This window comes from Henckelia pumila, unplaced genomic scaffold, assembly GCF_033568475.1.
Source record: "Henckelia pumila isolate YLH828 unplaced genomic scaffold, ASM3356847v2 CTG_19:::fragment_3, whole genome shotgun sequence".
NCBI lineage: Eukaryota > Viridiplantae > Streptophyta > Magnoliopsida > Lamiales > Gesneriaceae > Henckelia > Henckelia pumila.
This window is the reverse complement of record NW_027331777.1, coordinates 2088947-2101314: the sequence shown is the minus strand read 5'-3', so window position 1 is coordinate 2101314 and position 12368 is coordinate 2088947.

The window sequence follows — 12368 nt, the reverse complement described above, 5'->3', positions numbered from 1 at the left end:
CAAACGGAGTCATCCCAATACTACGATGGTAACTGTTTGTTGTACGCAAACTCAATCAATGACAACTGATCTTGCCAAGCTTGACCAAAATCCATAGAACATTCTTGCAACATGTCTTCAAGAGTACGAATCGTGCGCTCTAACTGTCCGTCAGTCTCTAGGTGATAAGTTGTACACAAACTGAGAGTAGTACTCATAGCGCGCTGAAGACTCCCCCAGAACCTGGAAGTAAACCTGGGATCTCGATCGCTGATGCTCACAGGCACTCCGTGCAATCGAACGATATCCTGGATGTACAATCGTGCCATCTTGTCAAAACTGAAGTCTTGGTTATAAGGAATGAAATGTGCTAACTTGGTGAGTCGGTCCCCCCATAACCCAGATAGCATCACAATTCCTTGAGCTTACCGGTAAATGGGTCACGGAGTCCATCATGATCAACTCCCATTTCCACTCAGGAATGGATAAACTGTGAAGAAATCCTCCAGGTCCTCTGTGTTCTACCTTGACCTACTGATACACCAAACATCTAGAAACATACTGATACATATTTTGCTTCATTCCTTTCCACCAGAAAGAACCTCGTACACAAATCTTTGTATATCAAAAAGATTCTCATATTTTATGACTAACACTTGTCATAACACCTGTGGCAACGTCATTGTCCACAATTCTTGATTTCCTAAACCCTTTAGGTTCTCTTCTTGGAAATATCAATACAATTATTCTGTTGATTCACAAATCGATTTGTACAATCTCTAGTGCCAATATATATTGACATCTATCTCATAACTTCAGATAACACCTGAAAATGAGAATACTTCTTATCCTGTCACGGATAATCATTTCTTGTTGAATCCTCACTTGCACTATTGGATGAACAAAATTGTTTCATCCCTCTTAGGCAAAGTCCTAAATCCAATAAAACCTAGCAAAACCCCTGAATCGATCTCATCAAATCTATTATATCAATGACCTAACGCATCCAATAGACATCCCGGAACTCATCTTATCAGTCTACCAAAAATTGAATAATTTCAATCGTTCTTTATGCAAAATAATATTTAGCTCCCCCATCACGGGATTATAACATTTGTATCTACCTCAGACAAATAGTTGCAAATAGTCATTGGGCACCAAAATTGCACCAGTTTAACTAACCAAATGAATTCTTATATTGTCGTATCCAAGCTATAACTTAGCAGGCTCATGACATCTGTCAATAAAATCGAATATCTTTTCAAGGTTATCAAACTGACACCAAATTATACTTTAGCGTAACTGTTGCAATGATCATAGTTCACATCTTCCAGTATAAGTCATCCCAGTGTCCTAATAAAACTCATTTTTTCTTGATAACCCATCAATAAAATTCCAATTCTTACAGGGAAACTTACCTAAGTAAAATCATCACTTAGAATTTCTTGTTCATCTCGTAATCAAGATCCTAATCACTAATTATACCTCTGATAGAATCAGACAATACTGGTAAAACCTCCTGGTTCTCCCCCAGTATCACGTGCGAGAACTACCCTTCCAGAATATTCACTTGTCAAGGAATCCTTTCCAAGACTATTCTGTCCACGAAAACCAAAGTTTGTATCTCTGATGAAGTCAGACGATAATTCAAATCCCTTGGAACTAATCCAGTACCAAGTATAATTCCAGAAGACTCAAATAAATCATGAATACTTTTCTGATAGTTATACCCATTGTTATGACTGTTCATATATACAATGAGACTGAGGTAAGTTTTCCTATAATGCCAAACTGGAACAAAAGAATCCTTCCAGATTACACCGGCATAAGGTCGCACTTACTATACCATCTCGGAACCCGACAGTCAAGAGCATCCTGGCATAACTCATCTCTGAGTCTCTGATATTATGCAATATTCCTATCCGGACCAAAATCACTGGTCAAGGAAAAATTCTCTGCAGAGGCACAACTCAAATCCCGAGTTTTCAAGCATCTGATAATTAAATCCTTTTGAATATCAATTCAAATAATCTCTTGGATTAAATCCTGAAATCATAAATCAAGATCAAAACTTATCTACTCAGAACAATTACTTATCAAATAAAGTCTATTCCAAGACTGTTCTGAAAACGAGACATCTATATCTCTAACAGACGATAACCAAATCTTGATACCACGCTTGGTATCTATCAATCTAAATCTACATCTTTTTGTGACTGTTGCCAAAATACCCAGACTGATTAGCCTCCCCTAAATAGTCCCTGGAGCACAAAGGCCTCCAAAACCACCTCTGAAGTATGAAAACTTCCAGAGTAATACCAACTAAGGGTCGTGCTTTCTCACATCTAGTCCTGATTATAGTACACAACTCTTGGTACTTCTTAGCCTGTCATCATGATGAAAATCCATCATCACTAGGTAATAACCTAAAAAGATCAAAACAACCAATTGTTCTAAGGAAATCCGTATAGAACAAACATTCATGCATCCTGATGAGTCACATCATCCCTGGCAAACACTTGGCTTACTGGAATATTCTAGGTAAAACATCTAGATCTATTCATTGAAAATATGCAAAATTCCAAGTACTCATTTAAACAATGATCAATCTTTTATTCAAAATAACCAAGTTAATCTCAAAGATTACAACACTTGAACCACCAATCCAGGTTATAATACAATCTTTATTGCAATCCCATGTAATACATAACTTAATCAAAAGATTACACTGAAAGATGTACAATACAACAAAACTGAGTACATCAAATACTGAAATATTTAATACATATGATTACAACTGAAATACAGTATTTAAATTCCCGCGGAAGTCTGTCATTCCGCCTACTGATCTTGAACATGAATTTTCCTGTCTGCTACTCATGTCAGCAAAACTTCTACCTCGCAAGATCTAAAAGAATAAAATCTTGCTAATCTACCGGATCCTTCCAATATTGTTGGGTTCTTTATCTGGTAGATGAGACAAGATTTTCCCGTCAATCTCTCCAACTACTAGTGGAGAGTCTTCCGGGGTGGCTTTCTTGGTCGACTCAGAATGGATGACTACATGTCACACATTCCTTTCAACTTAGAGAAGTGTCTGGCGTTGAAAACTGGATCTTCTTTTCCAGCTACATCCTGCTGGGATCCACATAATACGAAACTTTGATGCCGACCTTGGTAATGACGGTCTTGGAAAAGCCTAGATATCCTGCTATTCCAATTTTCTGATACTGCTATCGTTATTGAATCCAACTTGTAATCCTACAAAGGATAACCCAAAATCAATAATATGTCCCAAAGAATCTTATTGCATGCTCTGATACCATAAATGTAGTGACCCACGCCGTGATCACCTACTAATAAGAACTTAAGCATGCAATAATCAATAAAATAATCTTAATCAGAGTAACTGCGGAATCTTAAAATAAAATAATACCAGGTAAGCAAAACCTAGTGGTCAACCCTGCTATCCAGCCTTGGTCACCACCTAACCTCCCTGTCTTCGGGAGAACTACCTGCAACTGCCCCATGGAATAGGGCATCCATCCAATAGAAAATAACCGGAAGTGAGCCTAACATGCTCAGTACGAGAGTATGAGTATACACTATTATATGCGCATGATTGAAAATGAACTGGGTATCAAGACACGAGGTCAAGAATATCTAATAGAGAATAACTTGGGCATTGATATGTACCACGCTGAGCTATCGCTACAGGAGGTGACAAACATACCTAGATGCCCTGATGGTGACCTAACACAAGTCTACGTGTCCAACCAAATATCAGTGACCTGACACAAGCTCATGTGTCCAACTAATATTGGTGACCTGACACGAGCCCATGTGTCCAACGATCTACAGACAACGTAAATATCCCAATACCGGATATCACAAGGATATAGGCTCATATGCTCATGTTGGAAAACTGGCGGTCAGATCAATCACGATTGATACCCGGTGCAGCGGAAGTTTAAAATTTTTATCATGGAACAATTCCATGGTGTGGGTATCAACCATTCAACGATTAAATTATTGTGTGTGTAAAATTCAAATAACAATTAATTAAATTTTACCTTCAATCTCGAAGCGAGATTAATGGACACCACACAGATTTCTCTGCGCTTCTTGTATCTCCCAGGAACTGATGAACTCCTTCAATTAGGTCCACGAATGGGGTTTAAATCCCTCTGATAGATTGCACTAGAAAATCTATCAGAAGTTTTCTGCGAAGAGATTAAACGAATCTGATTCGTTATTCCTGACTGCGATTCAAAATCACAGACCGAAATTTCTCGGGCAGAGTATGGGAGGGGTCGGCCGATTATTACTTTGAGAGGCTAGGGTTTTCGATTTTTGCTTCTCAAAAATAATGACCTATTGTGTGTAATTTCTGTACTGCAATAACTTATTTATAATGCAGGCCACTAACACCTTAGGGCCCATTAGTCATAAGTTAGGGCCCGACAAGCAAAGCCCGCACGTTCAGAAATTAATATAAAATTCATCGTGACTCCGATTGATGAACCGATTTCACCAATGTGCACAGAAACCATTTCTGTACATTTTAAAGTCAAAATAAATTTTCCTGAATCCGAATTCAGTGGTTTCCAAAAATGCCCATCCCTATGTCATTTTAGGAAATCCTACTCCCTTACTCTTAATTAAGAAGTCCAACTTCTTTATTCATTAAATTTAACTCTTTAAATTTAACTATCTCAACGGGGATTAAAACTCCATTACACTGTGTGACCCTCAATGGTTCAGGGATACAGCTAGCCGTGGGCTCACAACTCCTTGTGACTCGGAACAACACTTTCCGACTTGCCCAACGAATCATGGTAAAGCGCCTAGCAACATCGCCCCATGATTCCCTAGGTATCACTGATAGTGCCTACAAGAACCAGTAGATTTTGGTTAGCGTACAGTACGGTCCCTTCATCCAAATATCCCGATCGAATCAACAACCATTGGTATATCGAGAGTCGCTCAAGATTCGATAACTATGCAATACATCTTGAAGATCAAATTAGTGACATCGCATGTGCTACTAAGAAACCATTTCTTAAATCACATCAAGTACTCTGGCCAGAGATTTGTCACACTAATATCTCCTCAGATCGCATAGGATATCCACACTCGCAAGTATGTGGTGAATCCTTGACAACAATGCATCGACTCCTATATGTGTCGTAACTGTACCCAATCTCGACACCTGATGACCCCCATAGAGTCGGTAAACGAGTCAAAGCACAGCACTAGCATATAGAGTCTCCATGATGTTTCAAGTCGTAAGGACTAATGGTGTACAACCAAAACCGCGGACTTTATCCACTCGATAAGTGATAACCACTTGGAAAGTCCGAATAGGGTAGTTCGATTATTCATCCTATGAATATCCATTTGCATGCTTCGAACATCTCCATGTTCCCTACCAATGAAACGTGGTACTCCGCATCGCAAATGCTAGTCTCAAACTCGAGCGATCCTTATCCTTATTATCGGACGGCTCAATCGACTAGGAACAGTTTAGAATATACAGTGACTATAAGATGTATTTCATGATAGACATCTCCATGTTCTACCACATCTTACATACACTATGATATATTCAAGGTCTTTATTAAAACAACAATAGTATATCACAATATAACAATATGAAGTAATATAAAGTCATTGCCATTAATAAAAGTGTAAATAATATTAAACAAAAGATTGTTTATACAAAGAGTCATCAAAGCCCATAGCCACACAGTTGGCTCACTGGGCACCCACTCTTACAATCTCCCACTTGCCCTATAGCCAACTAGTCATACTACGTAGACCCATTGCTTCGCGATGTTTGTCAAACAATGGTCCTGGCAAAGGCTTAGTAAGCGGATCAGCGATATTGTCTGCAGAGGCCACTCGTTCGACAATGATGTCTCCTCTTTCCACAATTTCCCGGATTATGTGGTATTTCCTCAGTACGTGTTTGGATCTTTGATGAGACCTTGGTTCCTTTGCTTGAGCAACGGCACCCGTGTTGTCGCAGTACACCGGGACTGGACCAACAAATTCAGGAATGACGCCCAACTATTGGACGAAATTCCTCATCCAAACGGCCTCTTTAGCAGCAGCTGATGCTGCAATGTATTCAGCCTCAGTGGTGGAATCCGCTGTGGTGTCTTGCTTGGAACTCTTCCAAGAGACAGCACCGCCATTGAGCATGAATACAAATCCAGAGGTTGACTTCGAGTCATCCACGTCACTTTGGAAGCTAGAGTCGGTATAGCCTTCCAATTTGAGTTCTCGTCCTCCATAAACCATGAACATATTCTTAGTCCTTCGCAAGTACTTAAGAATGTCCTTCACGGCTTTCCAATGCATTTGACCAGGATTAGACTGATATCTGCTCGTGACACTCAGAGCAAATGCTACATCCGGTCTAGTAGATATCATCCCATACATGATACTACCTATAGCTGACGCATATGGTACATGTGTCATATTCTCTATCTCTGCATCAGTCTTGGGACACATAGACTTGGATAGAGAAACTCCATGACACATGGGTAGATGTCCTCTCTTGGACCCATCCATTGAAAACCGTTTCAATATGGTGTCGATGTAGGTTGATTGTGTGAGTCCTATCATTCTCTTAGATCTATCTCTATAGATCTGTATCCCAAGAATGTAGGATGCCTCACCCAAATCCTTCATCGAGAATCTACCTGATAACCATATCTTTGTTGACTGCAACATCCCTACATCATTCCCAATGAGTAGGATGTCATCAACATAAAGTACTAAGAATGTCACAGCATCCTTAACTACTTTCTTGTACACGCACGGTTCCTCCGGGTTCTTGATGAAACCAAAATCTTTTATTGTTTCATCAAATTTCTGGTTCCAACTTCTTGATGCTTGTTTTAGACCATAAATTAATCTCTGAAGCTTGCATACCTTATGCTCGCTTCCCATGGATGTGTACCCCTCAGGCTGCTTCATATAGATTTCCTCCTTAATGTCTCCATTAAGAAAAGCAGTCTTCACATCCATTTGCCATATCTCATAGTCATACCATGCAGCTATGGCAATTAGGATTCTTATGGACTTGAACATTGCAACTGGTGAAAAGGTTTCGTCATAGTCAACTCCTTGCCTTTGAGTATAACCTTTAGCCACCAATCGCGCCTTGTAGGTCAATACCTTACCATCAGGCCCAAGCTTTCTTTTGTAGATCCATTTGCACCCTATCGGAACAATTCCATCGGGAGGATCTACTAAAGACCAAACTTGGTTTGTATGCATCGAATCCAATTCTGACTGCATAGCTTCAAGCCATAAATTCGAATCCGCATCAGAAATTGCTTCCTTGAAGTTTCTTGGATCACATCCAATGTCGGGTTCATCTTGATCCCCTTCAAGAAGAAGACCATATCGAACTGGAGGTTTAGAAGTCCTTTCGGATCTTCTAGGTGCAGGCGTGTCCATCAATGGTTCCTGAGGTGTAGGATCGTTATTTTGTATTTCGGGTTCTTCTCGAACTTCTTCGAGTTCCATCATCTCGCCTTTCTTATCCAATAAGAACTCCTTCTCCAAGAAGGTGGCATTCCTAGAAACAAACACCTTTGTTTCAGCAGGATAATAGAAATAATATCCGATTGAATTCTTCGGATACCCTACAAAATAACATAAGCTGGATCGACTATCCAACTTATCTCCCACTGTCCGCTTCACGTAAGCAGGACATCCCCAAATCCTCAAGTACGAATACTTAGGAGATTTGCCATTCCATAACTCGTATGGTGTTTTGTCCACTGCTTTAGTGTGGACGTTGTTCAACAACAATACCGCCGTTTCAAGCGCATAGCCCCAAAACGAAGGTGGAAGCTCAGTGAAGCTCATCATGGATCGAACCATGTCCAACAAAGTTCGATTACGACGCTCCGATACACCATTCAGCTGTGGTGTCATAGGAGGAGTCCACTGAGAGAGAATCCCATTCTCTTTCAGATAGTCCAAAAACTCGGTACTCAAGTATTCTCCACCTCGATCCGATCGAAGTGCCTTAATACTTTTACCTAGCTTGTTTTCTACTTCAGCCTTGAATTCTTTGAACTTTTCAAATGCTTCAGACTTATATTTCATTAAATATAAATACCCATACCTTGAATAATCGTCAGTAAAGGTAATGAAGTAGGTGTGGCCATGTTGAGTCCCAACTCTAAATGGACCACAAACATCTGTATGGATCAAATCCAACAGATTTTGACTACGCTCAGGTTTCCCCTTAAAAGGAGATTTAGTCATTTTCCCTTTTAGGCAGGATTCACAAGTAGGTAGAGATCAGACATATCAAACATGCCCTCTCCCACTAGCTTGTTCATCCTCCTTGAGGAAATATGACCTAGTCTAGCGTGCCAAAGGTTTGCCGGGTTTTGACTATCGATTTTCCTTTTGTTTGTTGTAGCCGGTTTATCAAAATAATTAATTGGAACGTCTTTTAGTTTTAAGTTGTATAGATCGTTTTCAAGTTGTCCATTTCCAATCAAACATTCATTCTTGTAAATATTGCAAATCCCATTCACAAAATTGCAAGAATAACCATCTCTATCAAGCATAGAAATAGAAATAATGTTTTTAATTAAATCTGGAACAAATAAAACATCTCTTAATAATAACTTAAAACCGTTCTGCAAAATTAAACAAACGTCTCCTACGGCTGTAGCTTCAACTCTGGAACCATTCCCGAGCCTCAGCTGGGTCTCACCCATTCTAAGCCTCCGACTTCTTGTCATCACCTGCAAATCATTGCAAATGTGAGATCCACATCCGGTATCCAATACCCAAGAAGTAGTGTTAAGCGAAACGTTAATTTCAATATAGAACATACCCTTTGCAGTTCGCAACTGCTCTAGATATTCCTTGCAGTTACGCTTCCAATGTCCCGGCTTCTTGCAGTAATGGCAAACATCCTTGGATTTTCCATTGTTTGAAGCCTTTGTCTTTTGCTTCTTCTCGGGCTCGACTTTCTTGGGTGGGGCAGAACGTTTCTTGCCCTTCATACTTGGCCCCTTCTTAGCAGAAGATGAGGAGCCCACCAAGAAAACGGGCTTATCCTTCTTAAGTGTGGATTCATATGTAACGAGCATATTGACCATCTCTTCAAGGGTGGCCTCTATCTTGTTCATATTAAAATTTATCACAAATCCATCAAATGAAGAAGGAAGAGACAGAAGCAGTAAATCCACATTGAGTTCATGCTCCAACACCAAATCAAGGGTCGCCAACTTTTGTATGAGCCAAATCATTCGTACCCCATGATCACGGACCGAAGTCCCTTCACGCATGCGGCACGTCATCAACTCCTTAACAGTTGCGAACCTTTCAGCCCTCGATTGAGCCCCAAAAAGTTCCTTGAGTTGCGCGTGAATGTCAGCAGCATTCACCGTGTCCTCAAATCGCCTCTGGAGTTCATCAGACATCGAGGCTTGCATATAGCATTTGGTCTTGATGTCATGGTCCCACCATGCATCAAGCTTGGCCAATTCCTCCGGACTTACATCAGCTGGTGCTTCCTTCGGAGGTGCTTTCTCTAACACGTAGAGCATTTTCTCCGAAGTTAAGACAATCTTCAACTTCCGGAACCATTCCGTATAGTTGGCGCCAGTCAACTTGTTTTGTTCGAGGATCGAGAATAAAGGATTACGCGAATTCATCGTATGAAATACTGAAAAGAAAAACAGACATATATCAATGATTGTTTAACAATTTACTAAGACATAAAATAGGCGAAATTTAATTTTATGAATCTCACTCCCACTATTTTAACGATTTCACCACCCTCTAGTGAAAACGGGAAACTTTTTCCTTAGTGAGAACATGGAGTCCAATTGACAAACTTATGGTCCCGAATAATATCAGCCAACCATAATTCTCAAAAGGTAGAGCCCAATTGCTTCCAAAGCAACCCCCATGTGTTTACCTCATGTCCAATAAGGGCCCAATAATATGACGCCGTTTAAAGTGACATGTCAAGATGACCCATCAATATTAAGTTGTGATGGACGGTCGCCATGTGGATCCCCCAATAATATGAGCCGATCCCATGGGAGTTCCACCCAACTTACAACATTTGTCGATCCAATGTACAGCTTTCCGACGGACGGGCCCCCCCAATAATATGAGCCGGACCGTATCCGCGGGTAGCATCACATACATTGACCGTTGATGGAAGGTGGGAACATTTAAACAAATTTAAATTTCCTTTATTTATCTTGATATAAATTTTAAATCATATTTAAAATGAGGGATTTTTAATTATAAAAATATTTGTCTCATCATATTCATTTTATTGCATGCTTGCCGGATTCACGCAATTTATGTCTAAACATGCATACAATCATAATATCAAATATTATATAGGATGATCGATTCCATTTCTAATTGACCCGTGGTTGCCAATCACGGGTCTTAGTCCAATCCTAGGTAATATGCAGTATGCAATGCAATCCTATTACATGTGCTTCCAATTTACATTTCTTCAGTCTTTATTGTCTGCTGGGCCCACCGTCTTCAAATCTTGATCTCCCACTAAATCTAATGTATTTACAATAAATAAAAATGACAAGTAGGGGATACATTTTAGGGGTGGGAACGGGCCATAAACCAAGCCCACTTTTATTACATATGACATTCATATCGGGCCATAAACCAGGCCCATTAATAAAACCAACAACAATAAAAACAAAATGTAAATTCCTAACATACACCTACAAAATTGGTCATGGCAATCGATCATCCTTATCCAATAACATTTAATTCAAAATTAATTTATTGGATAACATGCAGTGGCAATTCAAATTTAAACAAGATAAAATCATATTTTATATATAAAATCTCATTTCACATATAAAATCATATTTTATCTCTATATCAAATAAAATCATATTTTATCTATAAAATCCAATTTTACAAATAAAATCATATTTTACTCAATATATCATAAGATCATATCTTATCATCAATTGTACCAAAATAATTGATTTCAAAATTCAATTTACGGATAAAACATTAAAATTTTCCAAAAATTCAAATTTATCCAAAATCAATTTTAAAATTTACGGACTCGAACAATTCGATCCGAAATCTCGTGAACCAATCAAAAACAATTTTTGACCGGACCAAAAATAAAATTTTAACATATTAAAATTAATTTTTAATAAAAATATAATTTTTCCCGCGGGCCGCCCGGGACACTCCCGGGCCGGCCCGCACCCGGGGCGCGGGCCGGGGGCAGCCCGGCTGCCCCCTTAGGGCAGCGCCTGGCGCCGCCCCTGGGCGGCGCCGTGCGCTGCCCTGGGCGGCGCCGAGCGCCGCCCCTGCGCAGCGCCCAGCGCTGCGCTGGGCGGCGCCGGTCGCCGCCTTGGGCGGCGCCGTGCGCCCTCTTTGGGCGGCGCCGTGCGCCGCCCGGGGCAGCAACAATTGCTGCCCCACCGGGCAGCGATCCAATCGCTGCCCGGGTTTTGCCCCGAAAAATTTTTTTTTTTATTTAAAAATATTTATTTTGTTTCAAAAACCGAGACTCAAAAATTTTGTACAATTGATTAATTTAATCGTTTGATCTGAGCAACCTGGCTCTGATACCACTGTTGGAAAACTGGCGGTCAGATCAATCACGATTGATACCCGGTGCAGCGGAAGTTTAAAATTTTTATCATGGAACAATTCCATGGTGTGGGTATCAACCATTCAACGATTAAATTATTGTGTGTGTAAAATTCAAATAACAATTAATTAAATTTTACCTTCAATCTCGAAGCGAGATTAATGGACACCACACAGATTTCTCTGCGCTTCTTGTATCTCCCAGGAACTGATGAACTCCTTCAATCAGGTCCACGAATGGGGTTTAAATCCCTCTGATAGATTGCACTAGAAAATCTATCAGAAGTTTTCTGCGAAGAGATTAAACGAATCTGATTCGTTATTCCTGACTGCGATTCAAAATCACAGACCGAAATTTCTCGGGCAGAGTATGGGAGGGGTCGGCCGATTATTACTTTGAGAGGCTAGGGTTTTCGATTTTTGCTTCTCAAAAATAATGACCTATTGTGTGTAATTTCTGTACTGCAATAACTTATTTATAATGCAGGCCACTAACACCTTAGGGCCCATTAGTCATAAGTTAGGGCCCGACAAGCAAAGCCCGCACGTTCAGAAATTAATATAAAATTCATCGTGACTCCGATTGATGAACCGATTTCACCAATGTGCACAGAAACCATTTCTGTACATTTTAAAGTCAAAATAAATTTTCCTGAATCCGAATTCAGTGGTTTCCAAAAATGCCCATCCCTATGTCATTTTAGGAAATCCTACTCCCTTACTCTTAATTAAGAAGTCCA